General features: G+C 42.9%; 1 protein-coding gene and 1 non-coding gene across 3 annotated transcripts in view; one reads left to right on the forward strand and one right to left on the reverse strand.

Annotated features, from left to right (window-relative positions):
• LOC118375979 (ephrin type-A receptor 3-like) overlaps positions 1–15000 on the forward strand; it is an 822287-nt gene that overhangs the window by 509443 nt on the left and 297844 nt on the right. The window lies entirely within an intron of this gene.
• Positions 11244–11317, reverse strand: trnan-guu (transfer RNA asparagine (anticodon GUU)). The gene has a single exon. It is a non-coding gene; the product is annotated as a tRNA-Asn (tRNA).

Here is a 15000-nt window from a genome sequence, read left to right on the forward strand (position 1 = left end):
CTGTTTTCACCTACATCACTACCACTGTTTTCACCTACATCACTACTACTGTTTTCACCTACATCACTACCACTGTTTTCACCTACATCCACTACTGTTCACCACTCTACCATCACTACTACTGTTTTCACCTACATCACTACCACTGTTTTCACCTACATCACTACTACTGTTTTCACCTACATCACTACTACTGTTTTCACCTACATCACTACCACTGTTTTCACCTACATCACTACTACTGTTTTCACCTACATCACTACTACTGTTTTCATCTACATCACTACCACTGTTTTCACTCTACATCACTACCACTGTTTTCACCTACATCACTACCACTGTTTTCACCTACATCACTACTACTGTTTTCACCTACATCACTACTACTGTTTTCACCTACATCACTACTCACTGTTTTCACCTTACATCACTACTACTGTTTTCACCTTACATCACTACCACTGTTTTCACCTACATCACTACCACTGTTTTCACCTACATCACTACCACTGTTTTCACCTACATCACTACCACTGTTTTCACCTACATCACTACTACTGTTTTCACCTACATCACTACTACTGTTTTCACCTACATCACTACTACTGTTTTCACCTACATCACTACCACTGTTTTCACCTACATCACTACCACTGTTTTCACCTACATCACTACCACTGTTTTCACCTACATCACTACCACTGTTTTCACCTACATCACTACTACTGTTTTCACCTACATCACTACCACTGTTTTCACCTACATCACTACCACTGTTTTCACCTACATCACTACCACTGTTTTCACCTACATCACTACCACTGTTTTCACCTACATCACTACTACTGTTTTCATCTACATCACTACCACTGTTTTCACCTACATCACTACCACTGTTTTCACCTACATCACTACCACTGTTTTCACCTACATCACTACCACTGTTTTCACCTACATCACTACCACTGTTTTCACCTACATCACTACCACTGTTTTCACCTACATCACTACTACTGTTTTCACCTACATCACTACCACTGTTTTCACCTACATCACTACCACTGTTTTCACCTACATCACTACCACTGTTTTCACCTACATCACTACCACTGTTTTCACCTACATCACTACCACTGTTTTCACCTACATCACTACCACTGTTTTCACTCTACATCACTACCACTGTTTTCACCTACATCACTACTACTGTTTTCACCTACATCACTACCACTGTTTTCACCTACATCACTACCACTGTTTTCACCTACATCACTACCACTGTTTTCACCTACATCACTACCACTGTTTTCACCTACATCACTACCACTGTTTTCACCTACATCACTACCACTGTTTTCACCTACATCACTACCACTGTTTTCACCTACATCACTACCACTGTTTTCACCTACATCACTACCACTGTTTTCACCTACATCACTACCACTGTTTTCACCTACATCACTACCACTGTTTTCACCTACATCACTACCACTGTTTTCACCTACATCACTACCACTGTTTTCACCTACATCACTACCACTGTTTTCACCTACATCACTACCACTGTTTTCACCTACATCACTACCACTGTTTTCACCTACATCACTACCACTGTTTTCACCTACATCACTACTACTGTTTTCACCTACATCACTACCACTGTTTTCACCTACATCACTACCACTGTTTTCACCTACATCACTACCACTGTTTTCACCTACATCACTACCACTGTTTTCACCTACATCACTACCACTGTTTTCACCTACATCACTACCACTGTTTTCACCTACATCACTACCACTGTTTTCACCTACATCACTACCACTGTTTTCACCTACATCACTACCACTGTTTTCACCTACATCACTACCACTGTTTTCACCTACATCACTACTACTGTTTTCACCTACATCACTACTACTGTTTTCACCTACATCACTACTACTGTTTTCACCTACATCACTACTACTGTTTTCACCTACATCACTACCACTGTTTTCACCTACATCACTACCACTGTTTTCACCTACATCACTACCACTGTTTTCACCTACATCACTACTACTGTTTTCACCTACATCACTACTACTGTTTTCACCTACATCACTACCACTGTTTTCACCTACATCACTACCACTGTTTTCACCTACATCACTACTACTGTTTTCACCTACATCACTACCACTGTTTTCACCTACATCACTACCACTGTTTTCACCTACATCACTACCACTGTTTTCACCTACATCACTACCACTGTTTTCACCTACATCACTACCACTGTTTTCACCTACATCACTACTACTGTTTTCACCTACATCACTACTACTGTTTTCACCTACATCACTACCACTGTTTTCAACTCTACATCACTACCACTGTTTTCACTCTACATCACTACCACTGTTTTCACCTACATCACTACTACTGTTTTCACCTACATCACTACTACTGTTTTCACCTACATCACTACCACTGTTTTCACCTACATCACTACCACTGTTTTCACCTACATCACTACCACTGTTTTCACCTACATCACTACCACTGTTTTCACCTACATCACTACCACTGTTTTCACCTACATCACTACTACTGTTTTCACCTACATCACTACTACTGTTTTCACCTACATCACTACCACTGTTTTCACCTACATCACTACCACTGTTTTCACCTACATCACTACTACTGTTTTCACCTACATCACTACCACTGTTTTCACCTACATCACTACCACTGTTTTCACCTACATCACTACCACTGTTTTCACCTACATCACTACCACTGTTTTCACCTACATCACTACCACTGTTTTCACCTACATCACTACCACTGTTTTCACCTACATCACTACCACTGTTTTCACCTACATCACTACCACTGTTTTCACCTACATCACTACCACTGTTTTCACCTACATCACTACCACTGTTTTCACCTACATCACTACCACTGTTTTCACCTACATCACTACCACTGTTTTCACTCTACATCACTACCACTGTTTTCACCTACATCACTACCACTGTTTTCACCTACATCACTACCACTGTTTTCACCTACATCACTACCACTGTTTTCACCTACATCACTACTACTGTTTTCACCTACATCACTACTACTGTTTTCATCTACATCACTACCACTGTTTTCACCTACATCACTACCACTGTTTTCACCTACATCACTACACTGTTTTCACCTACATCCTGCGCTGTTTTCTGACATCCATCACTCACTACACTGTTTTTCACTCATCACTGCCACTGTTTCACCTACATCACTACCTGTTTTCACCTACATCACTGCCACTGTTTTCACCTACATCACTACCACTGTTTTCACCACATCACTGCATCACATGCCACTGTTTTCACCTACATCACTACCACTGTTTTCTTCATCACTACCCACTGTTTTCACCTACATCACATCACTACCACTGTTTCACCTACATCACTACCACTGTTTTCACCTACATCACTACCACTGTTTTCACCTACATCACTACCACTGTTTTCACCTACATCACTACCACTGTTTTCACCTACATCACTACCACTGTTTTCATCCTACATCTACATCACTGCCACTGTTTTCACCATCACATCACTACCACTGTTTTCACCTACATCACTACCACTGTTTTCACCACATCACTGCCACTATCATACTGTTTTTACCTACATCACTACCACTGTTTTCACCTCCACATCACTACCACTGTTTTCACCATCACACTGTTTTCACATACATACCACTGTTTTCACCTACATCACTACCACTGTTTTCACCTACATCACTACCACTGTTTTCACCTACATCACTACCACTGTTTTCACCTACATTACCACTGTTTTCACCTACATCACTGCCACTGTTTTCACCTACTACTGTTTTCACCTACATCACTACCACTGTTTTCACCTACATCACTGCCACTGTTTTCACCTACATCACTACCACTGTTTTCACCTACATCACTACCACTGTTTTCACCTATACATCACTACCACTGTTTTCACCTACATCACTACCACTGTTTTCACCTACATCACTGCCACTGTTTTCACTACATCACTACCACTGTTTTCACCTACATCACTACCACTGTTTTCACCTACATCACTACCACTGTTTTCACCTACATCACTACCACTGTTTTCACCTACATCACTACCACTGTTTTCACCTACATCACTACCACTGTTTTCACCTACATCACTACCACTGTTTTCACCTACATCACTACCACTGTTTTCACCTACATCACTACCACTGTTTTCACCTACATCACTACACTGTTTTCACATCACTACTGTTTTCACCTACATCACTACCACTGTTTTCACCTACATCACTACCACTGTTTTCATCTACATCACTACCACTGTTTTCACCTACATCACTACCACTGTTTTCACCTACATCACTATCACACTGTTTTCACTACTGTTTTCATCTACATCACTACCACTGTTTTCACCTACATCACTACCACTGTTTTCACCTACATCACTACCACTGTTTTCACCTACATCACTACCACTGTTTTCACCTACATCACTACTACTGTTTTCATCTACATCACTACCACTGTTTTCACCTACATCACTACCACTGTTTTCACCTACATCACTACCACTGTTTTCACCTACATCACTACCACTGTTTTCACCTACATCACTACCACTGTTTTCACCTACATCACTACCACTGTTTTCACCATCACTACTACTGTTTTCACATCACTGCCACTGTTTTCACCTACATCACTACTACTGTTTTACCACTGTTTTCCTACATCACTACCACTGTTTTCACCTACCATCACTACCACTGTTTTCACCTACATCACTACCACTGTTTTCACCTACATCACTACACTGTTTTCACCTACATCACTACCACTGTTTTCACCTACATCACTACCACTGTTTTCACTGTTTTCACCTACATCACTACCACTGTTTTCACCTACATCACTACCACTGTTTTCACCTACATCACTGCCACTGTTTTCACCTACATCACTACCACTACTGCTACTGTTTTCACCTACATCACTACCACTGTTTTCACCTACATCACTACCACTGTTTTCACCTACATCACTACCACTGTTTTCACCTACATCACTACCACTGTTTTCACCTACATCACTGCACTGTTTTCACCTACATCACTACCACTGTTTTCACCTACATCACTACCACTGTTTTCATCCTACATCACTACTACACTGTTTTCACCTACATCACTGCCACTGTTTTCACCTACATCACTGCCACTGTTTCACCTACATCACTGCACTGTTTTCACCTACATCACTACCACTGTTTTCACCTACATCACACTGTTTTCATCTACATCACTACCACTGTTTTCACCTACATCACTACCACTGTTTTCACCTACATCACTGCCACTGTTTTCACCACATCACTGCCACTGTTTTCACCTACATCACTACCACTGTTTTCACCTACATCACTACCACTGTTTTCACCTACATCATCACTGCTACCACTGTTTTCACCTACATCACTGCTACTGTTTTCACCTACATCACTGCCACTGTTTTCACCTACATCACTGCCACTGTTTTCACCTACATCACTACCACTGTTTTCACCACCCTACATCACTACCACTGTTTTACATCACTACCATCACATCACTGCCACTGTTTTCACCTACATCACTACTTCCACCTACATCACTACCACTGTTTTCACCTACATCACTGCCACTTTTTCACATCACCACTGTTTTCACCTACATCACACTGTTTTCACATCACCACTGTTTTCACCTCACTACATCACTACCACTGTTTTCACCTACATCACTACCACTGTTTTCACCTACATCACTACCACTGTTTTCACCTACATCACTACCACTGTTTTCACTCACCACTGTTTTCACCTACATCACTGCCACTGTTTTCACCTACATCACTACCACTGTTTTCACCTACATCACTGCCACTGTTTTCACCTACATCACTACCACTGTTTTCACCTACATCACTGCCACTGTTTTCACCTACATCACTCACTCACCTACATCACTGCCACTGTTTTCACCTACATCACTGCCACTGTTTTCACCTACACATCACTGTTTTCACCTACATCACTGCCACTGTTTTCACCTACATCACTACATCACCACATCACTGCCACTGTTTTCACCTACATCACTACCACTGTTTTCACCTACATCACTACCACTGTTTTCACCTACATCACTACCACTGTTTTCACCTACATCACTGCCCACTGTTTTTTCACCGACATCACTACCACTGTTTTCATCACTACCATCACTGCCACTGTTTTCTGCCACTGTTTTCACCTACATCACTACCACTGTTTTCACCTACATCACTGCCACTGTTTTCACCTACATCACTACCACTGTTTTCACCTACATCACTACCACTGTTTTTCACCTACATCACTACCACCACTGTTTTCACCTACATCACTACCACTGTTTTCACCTACATCACTACCACTGTTTTCAGCTACATCACTAATTTGTCATGGTTAATAGTGGCGACTCCATCACTCAGGTGCTAAGTGGTTTTCGTGGGGTATACCTCTTCACGTGCATATTGTCACTTCTCCACTGTTGAATTCCATCACTACCACGTTCCTGCTGGGTCACAGAGGTGAAATGGACTGCTGTACCTAATTATTCTATATCGACAGCTACATTTTTTCGGAAATGTATCTAAATGTTTTTATATCATTATTGAGGGAAGAAATTACCCTGATAATTATTGATATTGAATTATCGCCCAGACCTTGAGCGAGGCTGAGGGGGGGGGCTTGGGCCAGTTGCTGCGGGAGGTGCAGAGCTGTTGGCCGAGGAATGCCTATTGAAATTCTCGATTATTGTGGATTTTTCGGTGGTGACAGTGTTTCCCAGCCTCAGTGCAGTGGGCAGCTGGGAGGAGGTGCTCTTATTCTCCATAGACTTTACAGTGTCCAAAACCTTTTGAATTTGTGCTGCAGGATGCAAATTTCTGTTTGAAAAAGCTGGCCTTTGCTTTCCTAACTGACTGTGTATATTGGTTCCTGACTTTCTGAAGAATTGCATATCGTGGGGACTATTCAAAGCTAGTGCAGTACGCCATAGGATGTTTTTGTGTTGGTCAAGAGCAGTCAAGTCTGCGGTGAACCAAGGGCTATATCTGGTCTTAGTTCTACATTTTTTTGAACGGGACATGCTTATTTAAAATGGTGAGGAAAGCACTTTTTAAAAACAACCAGGCATCCTCTACTGACGGGATGATGTAAATATCCTTCCAGGATACCCGGGCCAAGTCGATTAGAAAGGCCTGCTCGCAGAAGTGTTTTAGGGAGTGTTTGACAGTGATGAGGGTTGGTCGTTTGACCGCAGACCCATTATGGACGCAGGCAATGAGGCAGTGATCGCTGAAATCCTGGTTGAAAACAGCAGAGGTGTATTTAGAGGGCTAGTTGGTCAGGATGATATCTATGAGGGGCCCATGTTAACGGATTTGGGGTTGTACCTGGTGGGTTCCTTGATAATTTGTGTGAGATTGAGGGCATCTAGCTTAGATTGTAGAACGGACGGGGTGTTAAGCATATCCCAGTTTAGGTCACCTAACAGTATGAACTCTGACGATAGATGGGGGCAATCAATTCACTTACAGTGTCCAGGGTACAGCTGGGAGCTGAGGGGGTCTATAACAAGCGGCAACAGAGAGGTACTTATTTCTGAGAGATTCCTAAGCCAGGATTCAGACACGGCTAGAACATCAGGGTTGGCGGAGTGTGCTAAAGCAGTGAATAAAGCAAACTTAGGGAGGAGGTTTCTGATGTTAACAGGCATGAACCCAAGGCTTTTACAGTTACAGAAGTCAACAAATGAGAGTGCCTGGGGACACACAGGGCCAGGGTTAACCTCTACATCACCAGAGGAACAGAGGAGGAGTAGGATGAGGGTACGGCTAAAGGCTATAAGAACTGGTCGTCTAGTGCTTTGGGAACAGAGAATAAAAGGAGCAGATTTCTGGGCGTGGTAGAATAGATTCAGGGTATAATGTGAAAACACGGGTATGGTAGGGTGCGAGTACAGTGGAGGTAAACCTAGGCATTGAGTGATGATGAGAGAGGTTGCATCTCTGGAGGTGCCAGTTAAGCTAGGTGCGGTCTCCGCATGTGTGGGGAGTGCGGCAAAAGAGCTATCTCAGGAATGCTGTGCAGGACTAGGGGCTCCACAGTAAAATAAAACAACGAGAGCTACCCTAAACAACAGTATACAAGGCATATTGACATTAGAGAGAGGCATAAAGCAACCACAGGTGTTGATTGGGAGAGCTAAGACAACAACAGCTAAATAGCTAAGACAACAACAACGGGTAAATGGCAATGAATGGTCAGAGGGTCAGTTAGCTACACACAGGACCTGAGTTCGAGGCTGGGGCTGACAGAATGAAACAAAATGAAACAAAATGGGTAATTACGGGTAATGGAGTCGCCAATGGTTAGGTGTTCAATTTGTCAGAGCTAATGGTGGGAGGCTTCGGTGTCTCAGACCCCGTAACAGGTGAAGGAGAGACCAGAGAAGACTTGGCCGCTGACTCATTGCTTAATGGGGAGAACCGGTTGAAAATTTCTGTCGGCTGAATGAGCGCCACCAGTTGAGTATTCCTACAGCATTTCCTTCCAGAAGCCATGAGAAAATTGTCCAGCTGCGTGGACTGTGCCAGGGGATTTATACTACTATCTGTACTATTGGTGGCACAGACGCTGTTTCATCCTTTCCTACACATAAATTACCCTTGCCTAACGATTGTATCTGAAGCTGGGCTTGCGGCACGGTTATCCTCACGGTTATCCTGTATATTATGAGTACAGCGACTGCAATTAAAAGGCATAATGTTAATGTTGCTACTTAGCTTCGTCTGGTGGAGGTCGTGTAGAACCAGTGCAGATAAAGCATCCGGGGTGAAAAAGTTTAATGAAAAAGTTGAGCAAGGGAAAAATGTAAATATAGAACAGTAATTAAAAAGTAAATACCATAAAGTTGGCAGGTAGAAAAGACACGTTAGTAACAAACCACACAACAGCTACTACATGATACTCAAATTTTCCCTATAACCAACATGAGGTTGCTACAACCTAGCCTACAATCTAAAATGTATAACAGTCGAGAGACACAGGTCGAGAGACAAATTGGAGTGGTGACAGACAGTGACACATTCAATACTGCCTTGCACACTCCTGAATCTAGCAGATCTAGGGCAGGGTTTCCCTAATTCAGTCCTGCCCCCCTATTTTGTATAGTTTTATCCCAAGAAATGACAACTTTTTTAATGTTTCCCTATTTACATTGTTTATGAATTTCACTGAGTACAATGGTCCTCCCCTTCCTCCCCTGAGGATCCTCCACTGATCCCTACAGCTGTAATGCCAACCACAACCCTAACTCTAACCCTAGCTTCATGTCCACACCAGGGCTCAACCCTAACATGCCACACCACTCGTGTCATGTGCGCGATCGTTGCAAAATAAATGTAAACATACATGTTATTCAATCATTACACGCATCTATGTAGCCAGGCACTAAAATAGGACTTGGTTCTATTTCTGATGCTTGACGTGCTGCAAGTCCCGCCTCTCCCGTCTCCTCATTGGTATAGGAACATAGACCCACGTGGGTGATTGAAAGATGAACTGAGGTCCACACTCCAGTCCAGCTGGTAGTGGTAATGTACCTTAAAGTTGGTTGCCAACCTCCATATAAAGTCCAAAGAAGAAGAAGATGAAGGAGGAGAAATTATTAAAAACAAACTCGGTTTACCCTTTTATCTGTGGATTAATTGTCGGTGAAAAGGACGTTGTGCATTTCAGCTAAAATAACAACCCAATGTTCATATCCCAATACAAATTAGTTAGCAACAGCAAGCTAGCCAAATTGCCATAAATGTTCAATGCTTTTCAACCTGTCCCCAAATTAATATAGTTGGTTCAGAATTTGTTTTGATATTTCAACCTGCATGTGCTGATCGCATCTGGTGTGGGTGGACAAAATCAATATGTGCACGCTGACGTAGTCATGCGAGCAGTCTGGTCTGCATATAATCGTCACAGTTTCCTTTATCTGGTCTAGTACACATCCACACTATACAGCACCTCACCATCAACCATAGAGGATTACAATATTATCAGTTATCACAGAACCCTCCAGGACATCACCAAGATTCAAAGCTGTGAATTACAGAGCAGCAGCCATTAAAGCTTGTGGTGCTGGCTATTGTTTAATGATATGTAAAAATAGTAAAGCTTAATTTAGGGTTCTACTATTCAATCTGTAGTGCTGAAGTTCAGTATTACAGCGTGGTTGAAATCTAAAGGCAATGTTTCCACGTTGGCGGAAACTGCATTCACGGTAAATCCCGCCCAGCCCAATCGGAAATTACCCTTACATTTCTATCGCACAATCTGTAACGCTTCATCGATACAGATGTAATATAGCTCCTAATTACACTCCATGCACACAGCGCTAACCTCTAATACCCCGCCCACGCTCCCCTTCTTCCATAAAAAAGAAGTGCTGAAATGGGCTGGGTGCCCTAACGCCTGTAGGGTTGTTTTTTGTGGAGGACGCGGGTTTTGCTGAGGTTGATGAGCTTCAATGACACAAATATTACAGCAAATATAATCATATAGACAGTAACACATGTGTCCCACTATATTCTCACATGGGAAATAGCACTTACACTTACACCATATTATTACTTCTCCGCTATTTGTCAATGATAGCGTCTTCCGCCTTTAGATCTCCTGGCGATGTTCTTATCAAGCGGTTGAATAACTTCATTCTAATGAGTTGAGTTGTTTGGTTTCCAGATGCTTTTTGATAGCCTTTATGTTAAACATGTGGAAGCTGCTTTCGATGTACAACACCATGAATCGGAAGCACAGAAAACACATATAAACAAAAATGCTATTGCTATTAGGTTATTGCTATGTTATTAATTTTGCATTCCTATATTCTAACATAGTTTATTTTTATTCATTACTGTATAATGGTCACTGGCAGGTTCCATCTCCTCTAAAGTGAAAGTGTTTATGAGTATCTACCTCATGCAGTGGACGCGCAGTCACATGGTTCTGAAAGCATGACTCCATTCATTACATTCCGCAAATAGTCTGTAAATCAATCGTTGTGTGACAAGAAAAACTTTCCGTCCCTGGGTGGGCTCGAACCACCAACCTTTAGATTAACAGTCTAACGCGCTAGCCGATTGCGCCACAGAGACAACTGAGACGAGACGCGACGCGATAGAAGAAAGTACTGTGCGTGGTGCTCAAATCATTCGCTGCAAGGTTCTCACTTTATACAGAGCCTGAGCGCTGCAGCTTTTTTTAGTGGGTCCACTCCTAGTCCTAGAACGCTATTGTATATGTATGCAGGCGTGTGTAGTGAATGAAGTGTGTTGGTGCTGCCATGGAACAAAACCCTGCACATAACAACCCGCTGAATATCTTATGAGGATTGTTCGTGACTAAAAAAACTCTCTTCCTGGGTAGGTTCAAACCGACAACCAGATTAATAATCTAACGCGTTAGCCGATTGCGCCAGAGAGACAGCTAAAAAGCGAATGGCCACCAACAGTAAGGAAGAGAGGCTCAACTCGGCAGAAAATCTGTCTCCTTCCAGCAGGTGGCGTTTTTCGTTGTTACGCCTAACAAGCAAAGAGTTTTTGTAAGGATTATAATAATGAATCACAATAATGAGATGTATTTACCAATCCAAAGAAAGCATAGGCATCCCGCCGTGCCGCTTTGTGGACAACGACTCCCATTGTTAGGGCGGAGAGATATGTACTGTATCTTGTCAGTATATCTATAATCTTTGGCACAAGGTAGAAAAACTGCTGTCTGCGGTGCTGAAACTGATCTCTGCTGCTCTATCACTGAGCACTACCTGAGCTCTGCAGCTGTTTGTCAGTTGCTGTTCCTCATTCCTGCTCATAGAGAGCCACAGGTTGTGTGTTCAGGTATGCTTGTATGGGTGCTGAATCAGGTATGTTAGTGCCGGGACAGATTCTGATTGGGATAACAAGCAGCAGTAGTTCTGGTGTTTGGTTTTCATCACTGGTTATTTGAAGAAATCACGATTTCGAAAGTGTTAGCATCTTTCGAATTTCTGAAGGGGAAGGGGCAATCGGCCCGTAACTTGCAAAAAGAGAGTGTGGAGCTCCTCGTTCTGGTTCCGCTCCTTGTTCCAGCATTTCTGGATCCATTCCCTTAACACGTATGGACCCAGAACTTAATAGAGCAGCTGGGTTAGACAATATTAGATCATTACAGCAGACGATTCCCACACAGAGATATACCTTGAAAAAAGACGCACAAACGCAGTCACACATCATTTTGACAATGCTGCCATGAAACACCAGACCAAAGATGAGTCGCACACTCTGCCCTTTCACTGCTCTTTATGTGTGTGTGTGTGTGTGTGTGTGTGTGTGTGTGTGTGTGTGTGTGTGTGTGTGTGTGTGTGTGTGTGTGTGTGTGTGTGTGTGTGTGTGTGTGTGTGTGTGTGTGTGTGTGTGTGTGTGTGTGTGTGTGTGTGTGTGTGTGTGTGTGTGTGTGTGTGTGTGTGTGTGTGTGTGTGTGTGTGTGTGTGCATTTGCGTGTGTCCACAGTGAAAGTATTTGCAGTTGGAACAGCCTCGCCCGTAGCAAGATTAAGAATGCAGAGTAGGATTATTTGTTTACAGCTTGAAGCGTTTGGATTTAAACTAATTCACAATCAATGGGAGTTACAGCACAAGGATACAGACTCTGACACTGGCATCGTGATAGAGACTCAAAGCCCTTTCTCATGATAGAGACTCAAAGCCCTTTCTCATGATAGAGACTCAAAGCCCTTTCTCATGATAGAGACTCAAAGCCCTTTCTCATGATAGAGACTCAAAGCCCTTTCTCATGATAGAGACTCAAAGCCCTTTCTCATGATAGAGACTCAAAGCCCTTTCTCATGATAGAGACTCAAAGCCCTTTCTCATGATAGAGACTCAAAGCCCTTTCTCATGATAGAGACTCAAAGCCCTTTCTCATGATAGAGACTCAAAGCCCGTTCTCATGATAGAGACTCAAAGCCCTTTCTCATGATAGAGACTCAAAGCCCTTTCTCATGATAGAGACTCAAAGCCCTTTCTCATGATAGAGACTCAAAGCCCGTTCTCATGATAGAGACTCAAAGCCCTTTCTCATGATAGAGACTCAAAGCCCTTTCTCATGATAGAGACTCAAAGCCCTTTCTCATGATAGATACTCAAAGGTGTTTATTAAAGAGACCTTAGTCTGGTAGATAAGAATGCATGAGATACAGACGTGGGATCTTCATTTAAGCCAGTTTATGTGGATTAATGGACATTTTTGCAAAGGCTGATACATTTTTCATTAGGGCAAACCAAGTCAGACATTTCAAAATGGCAAAGACAAACTTTAGAAGCCTTTTAAAACTCAAATACAAAACAAGGTTGCATTTCCTGCAATGCAGGAAAACTCAGACAACAAAAGAGTGATCAAATTAAGATTAAAATAAAGAAGCTGAAACCCAGGTTATGTTTCTTAATGTCCCCTTGTCTGTTTGTTGGGGAGAGAAAGGGGGAGGATGGTTGAGGAGGGAGGAGGAAGGTGGGTATAAAACGAAGGGGAGATAAAGGAAGCGAAGGAGTGAGACTGGGGGAGCAGCGGTATTAACTCCAACGGGATAATGGCGTGTCAGTGTGACCAAACTCAGAAAATGGGAAACTGTCTTTCATCATCACTAAAGTGTCCTCTCCACAACCCTGCGGATAAAATTAACATGGCGGGACTCCAAAGAAAAAGTGTTTCAATTTACTTCTAAGTGGAGTAACATTGATTCTTGGTTTAACACTAGGGCCTGGAGGCATCTCTCTCTCTCTCTCTCTCTCTCTCTCTCTCTCTCTCTCTCTCTCTCTCTCTCTCTCTCTCTCTCTCTCTCTCTCTCTCTGTCTCTCTCTCTCTCTCTCTCTCTCTCTCTCTCTCTCTCTCTCTCTCTCTCTCTCTCTCTCTCTCTCTCTCTCTCTCTCTCTCTCTCTCTCTCTCTCTCTCTCTCTCTCTCTCTCTCTCTGTAGCCTAATTAATTTATATTGATTCAAGTTGTTCATCAAAACATGTTAAATTATTAAATCAGAATAGCTGGCATACAGTTTGATTTTCTGTCAGATCCCGGGCAAAATTGTCTAATAAATATGCATGACATCATAAGACAATACTCCAGTTGTTTTTGATTATATCAGCTTACTATCTATTAAATATACCATTGAGGTTATACAACATTCAGTTTATTGGCTGCTTGTGTGTACATCATCGGTCTCCCAGTCAAGATCGGTCTCCCAGTCAGCATCGGTCTCCCAGTCAGCATCGGTCTCCCAGTCAAGATCGGTCTCCCAGTCAGCATCGGTCTCCCAGTCAAGATCGGTCTCCCAGTCAGCATCGGTCTCCCAGTCAAGGTCATGATACAGTCAGAACAAGAGAACTGAAGGATCTCAAGTAGCATTGTGTTAATTGTTATGAGCATGGTTGACTAGCCCGGCTGTACAGTATCTGTGGTCTTCCAAAGCAGAGCAGACAGCAAAGGCAGAGTGATGACTGGGAATGTACTGGGTGCTGACTGGGAGTTGACTGAGTGATGACTGGGTGATGACTGGGTGCTGACTGGGTGATGACTGGGTGATGACTGGGTGCTGACTGGGTGCTGACTGGGTGATGACTGGGTGATGACTGGTTGATGACTGGGTGCTGACTGGGTGATGACTGGGTGCTGACTGGGTGATGACTGGGTGATGACTGGGTGCTGACTGGGTGATGACTGGGTGATGACTGGGTGCTGACTGGGTGATGACTGGGTGCTGACTGGGTGATGACTGGGTGATGACTGGGTGCTGACTGGGTGATGACTGGGT

Source organism: Oncorhynchus keta, chromosome 7 (genome assembly GCF_023373465.1).
Source record: "Oncorhynchus keta strain PuntledgeMale-10-30-2019 chromosome 7, Oket_V2, whole genome shotgun sequence".
NCBI lineage: Eukaryota > Metazoa > Chordata > Actinopteri > Salmoniformes > Salmonidae > Oncorhynchus > Oncorhynchus keta.